Here is a 12,132-nt window from a genome sequence, read left to right as displayed (position 1 = left end):
CTCTCCTCTCCTCTCCTCTCCTCTCCTCCCAATGAAATTCACAGGGTTTTTGGAGAGTTGGTGTGATTTCTCATATGTAAGTTAAATTTATGAGAGGAAGAAACTATTATGAGATATAAACTATGGAGGGAATGGATTTGTCTACTCAAAGCTCTCTGGTTTCACTATCAACTGCCTAAATAGACAGGAAGGAGCTGTTACACGGCACCTTTGGAATTATTTTCCCCTCTTCTGCTTTGGGACTTGTGCAAGTCACAAAACACATCTGTTGTCGTTTTCAGCTTCTTTTCATTAAGAAAAAAAGGAATTATTTTTGCCTGATCTCCCCAGTGGCCCAGGGGTTGCAGCCTCTTGGCTGCAGACGTTGTTGTGGTTTATTTAATGCTCCATGGATGGGTGATGGGCTGGTCAGTGGGCTGTGGCAGCTTCTCCATCACTCCTGGGCTGGATGTGGGGCTCTCCTCCTCAAAGCTGTGCCCAACTCCACTCAGGAGCTGCTCTGGTGGCATCTCCTGCCCTGTGTCACCTGGGTCTGCTCCTGTCCCTGCTGGGGCCCTTGGCTGCTTTGTGCCTGTTTGAAGGGGTTTGGTGCAAGGTCCTCCCCCTGTGGGGACAGGTGACAGCATCCCCTGAAGGTGACATTGTCCCTGCTGTCCCCTTTCCCTGAGAGCTGAGCAGATTCCTTTGCTTTCCCGTGTTCTCCCCCAAAGCAGGGAGCCCTGTGATTTTGTGTGTCAATTTGGATCTGTGAGATAAAGCCTTGGGCTGGAGAGCAGCCTTGAGGTGAAGTGTGTGGAACAGGGAATTGCTTCTGCTTATCTGAGGCTTGGAGCTGCCTCTGGAGAGGATTTGTGCTCCTGAAACATGAGGAGTGAGGGATTGTGGCCAGTGAGCAGGGACAGGCACCATCAGGGGGCAGCTGGGACATCACCCTCGGGGTGACAGGGGCCCAGAGAATGAGTCCTGAGGGCTGAGGGAGATGGGAAGGGGCTCAGCCTGGAGAAAAGGGGGATCAGGGGGAAATTCTGGCTCTGCACAGCTCCTGCCAGGAGGGGACAGCCCCAGGCTGGGCTCTGCTCCAGGGAACAGGGACAGGAGCAGAGGGAACGGCCTCAGGCTGGGTCAGGGCAGCTCAGGGTGGGCACAGCAGAAATTTCCCCATGGAAAGGGGCTCAGGGATTGGAAATGCCCAGGGAGGGCTGGAGTGCCCATCCCTGGAGGTGCCCAGGGAATTCCTGGAGGTGGCACTGAGTGCTCTGGGCTGGGGACAAGGTGGGGATGGGGCACAGGGTGGATTCAATCCTCCTGGATGCCTTTTCCAGCCTCAACAATGCTGGGGTTCTGTGCCATTGACACCTTCTAGAATAATGCTGGGATTTTATGCCATTAACTCCTTTTGGAATAATGCTAGGATTCTGTGCCATTAGCACACTTTGGAATAATGCTGGGATACCTTCTGGAATAATGCTGGTGTTCTGTGCCATTGACACTTTCTGGAATAATGCTGGGATTGTGTCATTGACACTTTCTGGAATAATGCTGGGGTTCTGTGCTATTGACACATTCTGGAATAATGCTGGGGTTCTGTGTCATTATAGCACCTTCTGGAATAATGTTGGGCTTGTGTCATTAACTCCTTCTGGAATAATGCTGGGGTTCTGTGCCATTAGCTCCTTCTGGAATAATGCTGGGATTTTATGCCATTATAGCAACTTCTGGAATAATGCTGGGGTTCTGTGCCATTGACACCTTCTGGAATAATGCTGGGATTTTATGCCATTAGCACCTTCTGATGGCTCTGTGTGCCTTCCCTGGCTCCTGCTGCTCAGGAAGCACCAGCTGGGTGCTGCAGGTCTGGCTTGGGGGCTGTGCTCAGGCACTGCAGACCTGAGAGGAGATGAATGGGAAGGTTTGGGGGGAAATGCTGACTGCAGGACCCCTGCCTGTTATCTGAGGATTCCAAGGGGGTTTTGAGACTTCCTGGGGCAGAAGTGAGGCAGGGAAGGACCAGAGCCCAGAGCTGTGAGCAGATCACACCTTGTGATGGAGTTGGACTAACAGAAGAAGTTAATTAGCAACCAGGAAAATGCCAAATAAATGGGAAGTGGAGACCTTGCAGAGTGACAGCACCCGGGCGGGAGCTGCTGGTCCTGCCTGAGGATGGGCACAGGAGGCCAAGAAGGGACAGGCAGGATGGGAGTAGCACCCAGCCCCTGCCTGGGTGATGTTTGCCAGGCTGGGTGAGGGGGAAAAGCCATCACAGAGGAGTCCAGGAGAGGGAGAGATCCCCAAAGGCACAAAGGGCAACACTCCCAGCACAGCTCCCAGCACAGCTCCCAGCACAGCTCCCAGCACAGCTCAGCTGGACTGAGCCCTCAGCAGCCCCTGGCACAGCTGGGAGGGGAGAACTTGCCTGAAAGAACTCGTTCCTGGCTCAGCTGGGGCCACCACCAGCTCACAGATCGCTCACAGAGACCACAGCTCATAAAACAGCTACACAGGTAATGTTTGCTTGGAATGTTTTATGGTCAGAGCAGGGCAATGCCTGTGGTGCCTGTGCTCAGTTATCAGCTAAATTTCAGATTATTGCTGGGATTAGGAAAGTGTACGAGTGGATGATAAAATCTTTCAGTTGGGAAGAAGCAAAACTTGGGAAACAAGGATGTGTTCCAGCTTAAATAGAATAAAGCTGGTCAGGCCTGGTGTGGAGAAAAAAAAATCAGCAATGCTTGTGTTTTGGGGACAAGGGGAAGAAAAGGAAAAAGAAAATTACAAAAAAAAAAAATAAAAGAAGGAGGAAATAGTGAGGGCTGGAGGAAAAAGAGGAAAACAAGTATGGGAAACAAGGATGTGTTCCAGCTTAAATAGAATAAAGCTGGTCAGGCCTGGTGTGGAGGAGAAAATCAGCAATGCTTGGTTTTGGGGACAAGGGGAAGAAAACAAAAAAAGAAGGAAATAGGGAGAGCTGGAGGAAAAGGAGGCAGTAATATGGAATAGCAGGATCCAGGCAAGGCACTGCTCACTGGGGCAGCAAATTGGCTCAAGGAGCCCACAGCTGTGGGGCTGGAGAGCAGCAGGTCTGGTGGCTGTGGCTCACTGAGGAGCCCAGAGGAGGAGAGGAGAGGCAGCCAGACAGGATTGTCCTCGTTGCACGGGGGCTGATTGAGTTTGGTGCTTGTTTGACTTGGAACTTTTGTTTCCCAACTTGTAATTGGAAGGGTGCCCCTAAGTCCTGCTCAACAAACCTTGGCTTCATTTTCTGTGAGGCTGGCTTGGTGTCAGTGGGCAGGACGGTTGTGGGTGACAGTGACAAATGGAGGTGGCTGTGCCTGAGCTGCAGGGCCCAGCAGAGCAGCCTGGGCAGGTCCTGCTGAGAGCAGAGCAGAGGAGAGTCCATATCCCACTGCTGCTCCAAAGGGATTCCAGGCTGGTTTGGGCTGGGAGGGATCTCACAAAGCTCCTGTCCCACTCCTGCCATGGCAGGGACACCTCCACTGTCCCAGGGACACCTCCCACTGTCCCAGGTGCTCCCAGCCCTGTCCAGCCTGGCCTTGGGCACTGCCAGGGATCCAGGGGCAGCCCCAGCTGCTCTGGGCACCTGTGCCAGGGTGTTCCCGTGGGCACAGAGTTTGGGGTCATTGGGGTTGAGGTTATGTGTGGCACACAGTTTGGGGTCACTGACATATTTTATGAAAATCCTTTCGCCAGGATTTTTCTCCTGGGAAGCTGAGAAGCCTCAGAAAAGAAATGTAAACAAGAATGATCTGATTGCTTGGAATGTGGTCTGAAGGTTGCTCACCAAGAGGTGCATCTTTGATCGGTTCCGTGTTAATTGTTTTTAATTAATGACCAATCCGAGTCCAGCTGTGTCAGGACTCTGGTCAGTCACAGGTTTTTATTATTCATTCTTTTCCAGCCTTCTGATGTATCCTTTCTCTTTCTTTAGTGTAGTTTTAGAATAGAATAGAATAGAATAGAATAGAATAGAATAGAATAGAATAGAATAGAATAGAATAGAATATATATCAGCCTACTGAAACATGGAGTCAAGATTCTCATCTCTTCCCTCATCCTGGGGACCCTCAAACACCACCACAGGACTCTGGCCTAGATTTATATTCTGTATATTCAGTTGGCCTCATCATGCTCAGAATATCCAGTTGCCACTCCCAGGGGATGCTCTGGTCTGCATCCAGGGGATGCTCTGGTCTGGATCCAGCCCCAGAGGTGCCAGAGGAGGGCTGAGCACAGGGACACCTTCCCCAGGGCTAAAATCTGCTCCTCACCTGTGCTGGGACCTGCAGGTGTGGAGAAGAGCTCGTGGCCAGGATCCGCACTTGGAATGCAGCAAACAGCACAGGCCAGGGCTCTGATTAGCCTGATCTATCTGGGGAAGGCTTTTAATGAGCAGCTCGAGTCAGGATGTTCCAGAGATGGATGCATTCAAAGTGCTGCTTTCAGCAGTGCCTCGCGCCCAGAGGCACATTCTGAGCTCCTTCTGAATGGGAACAAACACAGGGCAGGCCTTAAATCTTCATGGAAATTGTGGCAAACATCTGCAGCCGAGCCCAGAGCAGCGTGGGGAGCACTTCCAGCCTGAGCAGCACACGGGGAAGGGGCTCTGTGCCCCTGGCCCTGCTCCCCACGGGCTCCGCAGGGCTCTGCCCTTTCCTAAAGCCCAGCAGATCCAGGTTCCCTCTGGTTTATCAGAATCTTCCCCCAAAACCCAGGGGATCCAGGTTATCAGTGCCTTCCCCTATAGCCCAGGGGATCTAGGTTCGTTCTAGGTTATCAATGCCTTTCCTAAAGCGCAGGGGATCCAGGTTCCCTCTGGTTTAGCAATGTCATGCCCCAAAGCCCAGGTGATCCAGATTCATTCCAGGTTATCAATGCCTTTCCTAAAACCCCAGGGGATCCAGGTTATCAGAACTTTCCCCCAAAGCCCAGGGCATTCAGGTTCATTCTAGGTTATCAATGCCTTCCCTTAGAGCCCAGGGGATCCAAGTTCCCTCTGGCTTATCAGGGCCTTTCCTAAAGCCCAGGTGATCCAGATTCATTCCAGGTTTTCAGTGCCTTGCCCCAAAGCCCAGGGGATCCAGGTTCATTCTGGGTTATCAATGCCTTTCCTAAAACCCCAGGGAACTCCAGGTTATCAGAACCTTCCCCTAAAGCCCAGGAGGTCCAAATTACCCCCAGGTTTTCAACGCCTTCCCCCAAAGCCCAGGGAATTCCAGATTCTCCCAGGTTATCAGAACCCTCCCCCAAGGCCCAGGTGACCCAGGTTTATTCAAGGTTATCAATGCCTTTCCCAAAGCCCAGGTTCCCCAGGTTCCCCCCATATTTTCAGTGCCTTCCCCTCATCCCTCCTTCCCTTTCCCCTCTCTCCCTTCCCCCAGGTCAGCCGGGCTCTGCTCCAAACCTCCTCCTTTCCTCCTTGCCGGAATTAGGCAGCTTCTCCCGCAGATCCCCAGCACTGCTGGAATGGATTTGCCGAGGATCTGCGTGTGGAATGTGAGGAAGGCTCCCAGCCCCTGCTGCTCGCAGCTCGCGCTGTCGTTCGCAGCTGCTCAGGGCAACACAAAGCAGGTGGAAAACGATGCCCGGCCGTTCTCCAGCCCCTGCGCTTGGCTGCGAGAAACTGCTCAAGGTGCAGCTGGGTGAGGAATGAGGGGAAGCACCTGGAAAACGCCCAGAGCGTTCCAGGAATGGGGTTTTGCTGTCTCCATGCTCCTGCCAGCCCGTCCCCGGCATGGGGAGCCCAGGGCCTCCCTCCCAGGAACCCCAAAGGGTTAATAATGCCTGCTCTGAGCCGCCCCAAAATGTCAGAGCTTCCTCCTCAGAACATTTCCAGGGGAAGAAATGCTCGGTGCCCTGAAATGTCATTGCCAAGGGGAGGATCCCAGCTGGATGGAGGAGCTGAGAGTACAAAACTGCTCTGCTCTGAGGGATTTAGGATCCTCACCTTGGACACCAGCTGGTCTGTGAGGTGAGGGATTTAGGATCCTCACCTTGGACACCAGCTGCTTTGTGGGGTGAGGGATTTAGGATCCTCACCTTGGACACCAGCTGCTTCCCCTCAGAAGCTTCAGTATATTCATCACCTAAGGCGTCTGGCCTAGCAAGGAAAATTTTAAGGGAGTGGATTAATAACACCTAAATTGTGGGGTTTGCTGATATCTTAAAGTAGATGGGACTGTCTTCTATCTATCAGTGCCAGAAAAAGAGAATTCAGTAACTCTGGTATTTCTGAGGAAATGAACTTGGACACCAGCTGCTCCCCTCTGTGGGGTGAGGGATTTGTGATCCTCACTTTGGCCATGGCTGCATAGAGATGCTCCTCCAGTCCTGTGTCCTCAGGCAGAGCTTCCAGCTCCCCTGGGAATTTGGGGCTGCTGTCCCTGAGAAGTTGGGGCTGTTGTCCCTGGGAAGTTGTAACTGCCACAAATATTGATTTGCTTATCTCTTCCTAACTTTGCTGCTTTGGGCACCCACCCTCCCCCTTGCAGGGCTGCCGGGGCTGGGGATGTTCACCTGGGGACACAGCCTGGGCTCCCAGAGCCTCCTGCCTCCCTGAGCCTCACCAGCTGCTGCCTCTGGATGTTGGTTTGTTCTGCTCTCCTGAGCCTTGCCCTGAGCTGGGGAGTTTCAGGGTAATCTGTGTAAAAGAACCTCTGGGAAAGCTCTGCCCCACTTACGAGGCACAGGAGACAACAAAACATCCCCAGTGCAGATTTATCTGCCACTGAGCTTGGTGGGGGCTGCAAAGCAGCAACGTTTGCAGCAATTTCTGGTGTCTCACACCCAAATATCCCCCGTGACGGACGGACGGCTCATGTGCTAAAGCAGCTAGCCAGTGACAAATGTGAAAAAAAAGATTGAAGAAATAACTCAGAAAGTGTGGCTGTCGTGGGGAAACAGAGGAGGAGGTGGAGGGTGTGAGTGTGCACACACAGAGAGGAAAATGACACCTGCAGGAGCCACAGAGCAGCATCCAGAGCCTCGGGACAGGCACCAGGTGCCTGCTCCAAGAGTTTGGGTGGATTTAGCCTTCCTTGGGCCCAGAGCAGGCCCAGAGCCACGAGGCCAGCAGGGTGCTTATCATCCAGGTGATATCTGGAAACTGGGGGTTACTATGGCAACAGCTTTATTTTATTTTTTTTTTTTAACTCAGTGGGTCCAGGTTCCCTCCAGGTTATCCGTGTTTTTGCCCAAAGCCCAGGGGATCCAGGATCATTCCAGGTTATTAATGCCTTTCCTAAAGCCCAAGGGATCCAGGTTATCAATACCTTTCCAAAGCCCAGGGAATTCCAGATTCCCTCCAGGTTATCAATGCCTTCCCCCAAAGCCCAGGGGATCCAGGTTCATTCCAGGTTATCAATACCTTTCCAAAGCCCAGGGAATTCCAGATTCCCTCCAAGTTCTCAGTGCCTTCCCCCAAAGTCAAGCTCCTCAACCTGCAGTTAAGTAGCTTCAGTTAAAGCTGCTGAGAGTTTCCTCAGGGAGCAAAGCCAAGCAAGCCCACTGTCTAAGCAGCTGCACCATTCTGTAGCTTTGGACAGGTAAAATCATTTCTGTAGCAGGTCTGAGTCTCCCTGTTTGCCTCTCCGTGTCCTGCCAGATCAATTATTGTTTGTTACCTCCATTAGATCTTCAGGAGAAAGGCAGAAACACAATCTTTTTCTTCCATTAATCAGGGCAGTTTACAGAAAACATCAATTTAAAAATGTTAAGGCCAATTTGCAACTGGTATTGACAACAATTAAATTGGCCTCCAGAAAGTTGCTTTTTGACACAGTGAAGAATGAAATCTTTATAAGCACATTGTGTGTGCTGGGCCTCTCCTGGCTCCTGATTGCTGATCCTATCACACTCCATGGAAGTGTAAACAGAGGTGAGGAGCTGGAAGCAGAGCTCCATTAGAGTGTGCCAGAATCAGTAAAGTCCCCTCCCCTCTTGCTGGACCGCTGCCCAGATATTGCAACTCAATCTATGCTCTGCCTCCATCACTATCAGCTTCCTTTAGTTCCCAGCTGGGTTATTTTCACTTTAAACTGCACAAAAATGTCCTGGAACAAAGGCTGGCTGCTTTATCCTTGGCATTGTCACCTGGAGCAGTGAACTGTAGAGGGGCCCAGGTACCACAGCCCCCACCAAAGCAGTGACCACAGGGTCTGAGGGACCCTTGGCATGGAGAACCAGCTCAGCTTGCAGAGGTGACAGTGCCATTCACATTCTCTGAACAAAGAGATAATTCTTTCACAGATTTTCTCCTGGAGAAGCACAGAGAGAAGAAGAGAAAACAATTCTTATCTCTACTTGCTGCCCCTGTAGTTTTTGCACGTGTGGAATGTGTTATGGAGATTGTTCACCTGAAGGGATTTGGTCAATTGGATTCTGCTGAGGATTGCTTGGATTCCTTGGCCAATCACTCAAAGCTGTGTCCTGGCTGTCTCCAGACAGTCATGGGTTTTTCTTTAGTGTTCTTTAATAGTAGTACAGTATTCTTTACTATAGTATAGTAAAATGTAATATAGTTTAATAAAGCAATTGTTCAGCATTCTGAGTCAATGGAGCCAGGTGCCAATAACTTCCTTTGGTGGGGGTCACAGTGTTTTACTTGGGAATTGAGTGCTTCTTGCCTCACTTCCCCTTCCCTGAAGCTTTGACACCCTCAGCCCCTCTGACCTGAAAGGCTGCCCAGGGTTATTTATTGGAGCAGCCCTGAGAGGGAGCAATGCCCTCCTCCAGGAAAGGACGCATCAGCTCGTGCTGTTTGATTTAAAATATCTGAGGAGGAAGGGAAAGGGAGTACATCTGTCACAATCTCACTTACAATCAGTGAAGTTAATGGAAAGATTCCTTCTGACTCTCCTGGGCTTTGGACAAGGCTCTGTGCTGCAACATTAGCAAATAATGAAGTTCACATCTCATCAAATCCTCCTCAGGAAAATAACTCTGAAATATGTGGCTGTCCTTTTGCAGCTCTCTCCCTAAATCTGTCCCTGCTTTGTCAGCTCTGCCAGCACCTCTATCTCTGGTGGTAAATCACTTCTGTGGATAAGAGCTGCTCTCTAAAAGACCCCACCACAGATGTTCCACCACTGCCACTCCCAGCACTGCCCCAGGGCTCAGAGATGCTCCTCCCAAAAGCACTGGGGTAAATATTGAATATCCAGAACGTGGCTTTCAGTGTCTGCCCATGGAACCTGAGAATCTCCTCAGCTGGAGCCACAGGGATCACCCAGTGCCACCCCTGGCCCTGCCCAGACCCCCAAAATCCCTCCCTGGGCATCCCCAAAGGCTCCTGGAGCTCTGTGCCCATTCCCTGGGGAGCCTGGGCAGTGCCAGCAGCTCTGGGGAAGAACCTTTCCCTAAATCCATCCCAAACTCCCCAACAACCCCACCCTGGGCATCCCTGGATGTCCAAAGGCTCCTGGAGCTCTGGCAGCCTTTGTAGAATCATGGAGTCATAGAATCATGGAGTCATACAATCATGGAATTGTAGAATCATGGAATTGTAGAATCATGGAATTGTAGAATTCCACGGGCTGTGCCAATTCCCTGGGGAGCCTGGGCAGTGCCAGCAGCTCTGGGGAAGAACCTTTCCCTAGATCCGTCCCAAACTCCCCATGCCCAGCCCCAGCCATGCCCTGGGTGCTGTCCCTGTCCCCGGGGAGAGTCCCCTGTCCCCAGAGCCCTGGGGAGCTCTGTCCTCTCTGCATCCCCCCTGGCAGCCCCACAGCACAGAGCCAGAGCTGTCCCCTCCCTCTGAGGCTGCTCTCTGCGTGTTTCTCCTCCCTGGTGCCCATCCCAGAGGCCCTGCAGGGCTCCAGGTGTGGCACAGCTGGAGCAGCTGTCCTGTCCCACCTGCACTGCCAGTCTTGAAGGCATGGAACATGATATCCAGCATAAACAGAACACACAAACGGGGATGCAAGTATCACAACGTCCCCCTAGGACAGCAGCCCACCCTGGTCACTCCTTGGGGACCCTCTCTGGTGGCACACGAGCTCCCAGCCCTGTGTTCAGTGGCAGGTGACACCTGTGAACATCGCTCCAACATAATTGTCACAGTGATCCTTGGTGCAGCTGATGAAATATTCACCTTGCAGCAGCTGCCAGGCCATGAATGTTTCACTGACTCCTGAATTGTTGATGAGCTTTAATTGCACTGCCCTCTGCCATCAGGGCTCTGCTGGGGCACCTGCAACGAGCCACAGCTCCTGTGCCCTGCTCCTGAGGGCACCCCTGGCCACAGGGCAGGGGGTGGCACAGCACTGACCCCCAGCAGGGCCCCCATCCCACCCCCCAGCGTGGCCTGGGGTCCCCAGAGCCGCCGTGCTGTGCGACAGGCTCGGGTGGCACTGCTGTGCCCCAGCTCACACCCTGGGGCCTCTGCAGCCAGTCTGGGCACAGCAGCAGCACTCAGAGGGTGGCTCCTTCTGGGTGCCTCCCTGAGGGATGCTGAGACACAGCACAGCCCCTCTGGGGGATGTGAATTGACGCTGGCAGGGGGCTATTCACAGACCGCAAACGGGACGGGGCTGCTGGGAACGTGCCTTGAGCTGGTTTGTTTTCCAGCATCAGTCTCATTCCATGGCTATGACAATGGGAAGATGCTAGTAGCTTACATTTTAGGCAGCAGACACAGAACTCAATGTTACAACTCACTCTATAAGCTTCTTGACCAACCACACAAAGCAAAAGCACATTGACAGTAGTTCCATCCAACCACTATAAGCACAGGTACCTTTGGTTAAACAATGCTTGCTTATTTCAAATACAATACCTGCTTGTGAGCCTTCAAACACAATGCACAGAGCTCCATTATTAAGCTTCAACCTTCCTAATATCTCACTAGATAAACTTTTCTGTATCTTAGAGAGTTATTCTAGACAAGCATTAATACACAGACCATTGTTCTATTTGTCCTTGCCTTTCTACAGTTTAAATCATTTTTCTGCTGACCAATCTCATGGCTGCTGCTTAGCTCCAATCACAGTTTTGCTGTCTCTGAGGCCTTTTGCAGCTTTCCCAAAATCCTCTAATTTTGTGGATTCCCACAGTGAATCCTGCCCAGGACAGGCCAGCCCTGCCCTGCAGACAGCCCTGGTCCCTGCAGCCACCAGCTCTGCAGCTGCTCAGGGAAGCAGCTCCTGCTCCTAAGGCACACTGCTCTCCTTGACCTATTTGCTCATTACCTCCACAAATGTGATTTTCATTAAGGAATTTTCCTAAGTAATTATTCTGGCATTAGCGATCCAGCCAAACAGAAAATAGTCCAAAAGGAAAGGTGGTCTGGTGGCTGCCCTGAAGGCTCTTCTCAGGGAAGGGAGCAAAAAACCAGCCCTGCAGGACAGCTGGACACAGCTCTGTTCAGTGAACACCAGTCCAAGGGGCAGCTGGACACAGCTCTGCCCTGCCCGTGTGGACACAGGTCCTGCAGGTCGTGTCCCAGCTCTGTGTGTGGTTTGTGCTGCTCATCACGGCTGGGGAGAGCTTCCCACAGAGCTGCAGGCTCAGGGGTTAAAAACTGAAATGAAAAGGTGCTGAGCTCTTGTTTGGAGCAGCAGGAGAGCAGCAATTCCAGCCCTGTTCCCAGGGAACAGGCTGAGAGCAAGGAGCTCACACCTGCCACATCCCTGCCAGGACACCCAGTTAGGAAGGAATTCCTCCCTGGCAGGGTGGGCAGGCCCTGGCACAGGGTGCCCAGAGCAGCTGGGGCTGCCCCTGGATCCCTGGCAGTGCCCAAGGCCAGGCTGGACATTGGGAGCACCTGGGACAGTGGGAGGGGTCCCTGCCATGGCAGGGGTGGAATGGGATGGGCTTTCAGGTCCCTCCCAACCCAAACCATTCCACGATTCTATGACTCTGTGATTTTATGATTCCATGAATCTGTGATTTCATACTTCTATGGTTCTGCAATTCCATGATTCTATGACCCTATGATTCTACAATTCCACAAGTCTGTGATTCTTTAATTCTACAATTCCACGTTTCTATGATTCTACAAGTCCACGATTCTATGACTCTATGATTCCATGATCCTGTAATTCTATGATTCCCTGTGGGAATAACACATTTTATTTTATTTTATTTTATTTTATTTTATTTTATTTTATTTTATTTTAT

At 51.7% G+C, this 12,132-nt stretch overlaps 1 protein-coding gene across 1 annotated transcript in view; it reads left to right on the top strand.

The window, feature by feature from the left end:
* The window catches only part of SHISA6 (shisa family member 6), a gene marked incomplete at its 5' end in the record, with an annotated part of 145,833 nt that overhangs the window by 12,824 nt on the left and 120,877 nt on the right, over positions 1 to 12,132 (top strand). The window lies entirely within an intron of this gene.

This window comes from Geospiza fortis, unplaced genomic scaffold (genome assembly GCF_000277835.1).
Source record: "Geospiza fortis unplaced genomic scaffold, GeoFor_1.0 scaffold485, whole genome shotgun sequence".
Taxonomy (NCBI): Eukaryota; Metazoa; Chordata; class Aves; order Passeriformes; family Thraupidae; genus Geospiza; species Geospiza fortis.
Note: the sequence above shows the minus strand (reverse complement) of the source record. Positions and strands in the feature narration are given on the sequence as shown.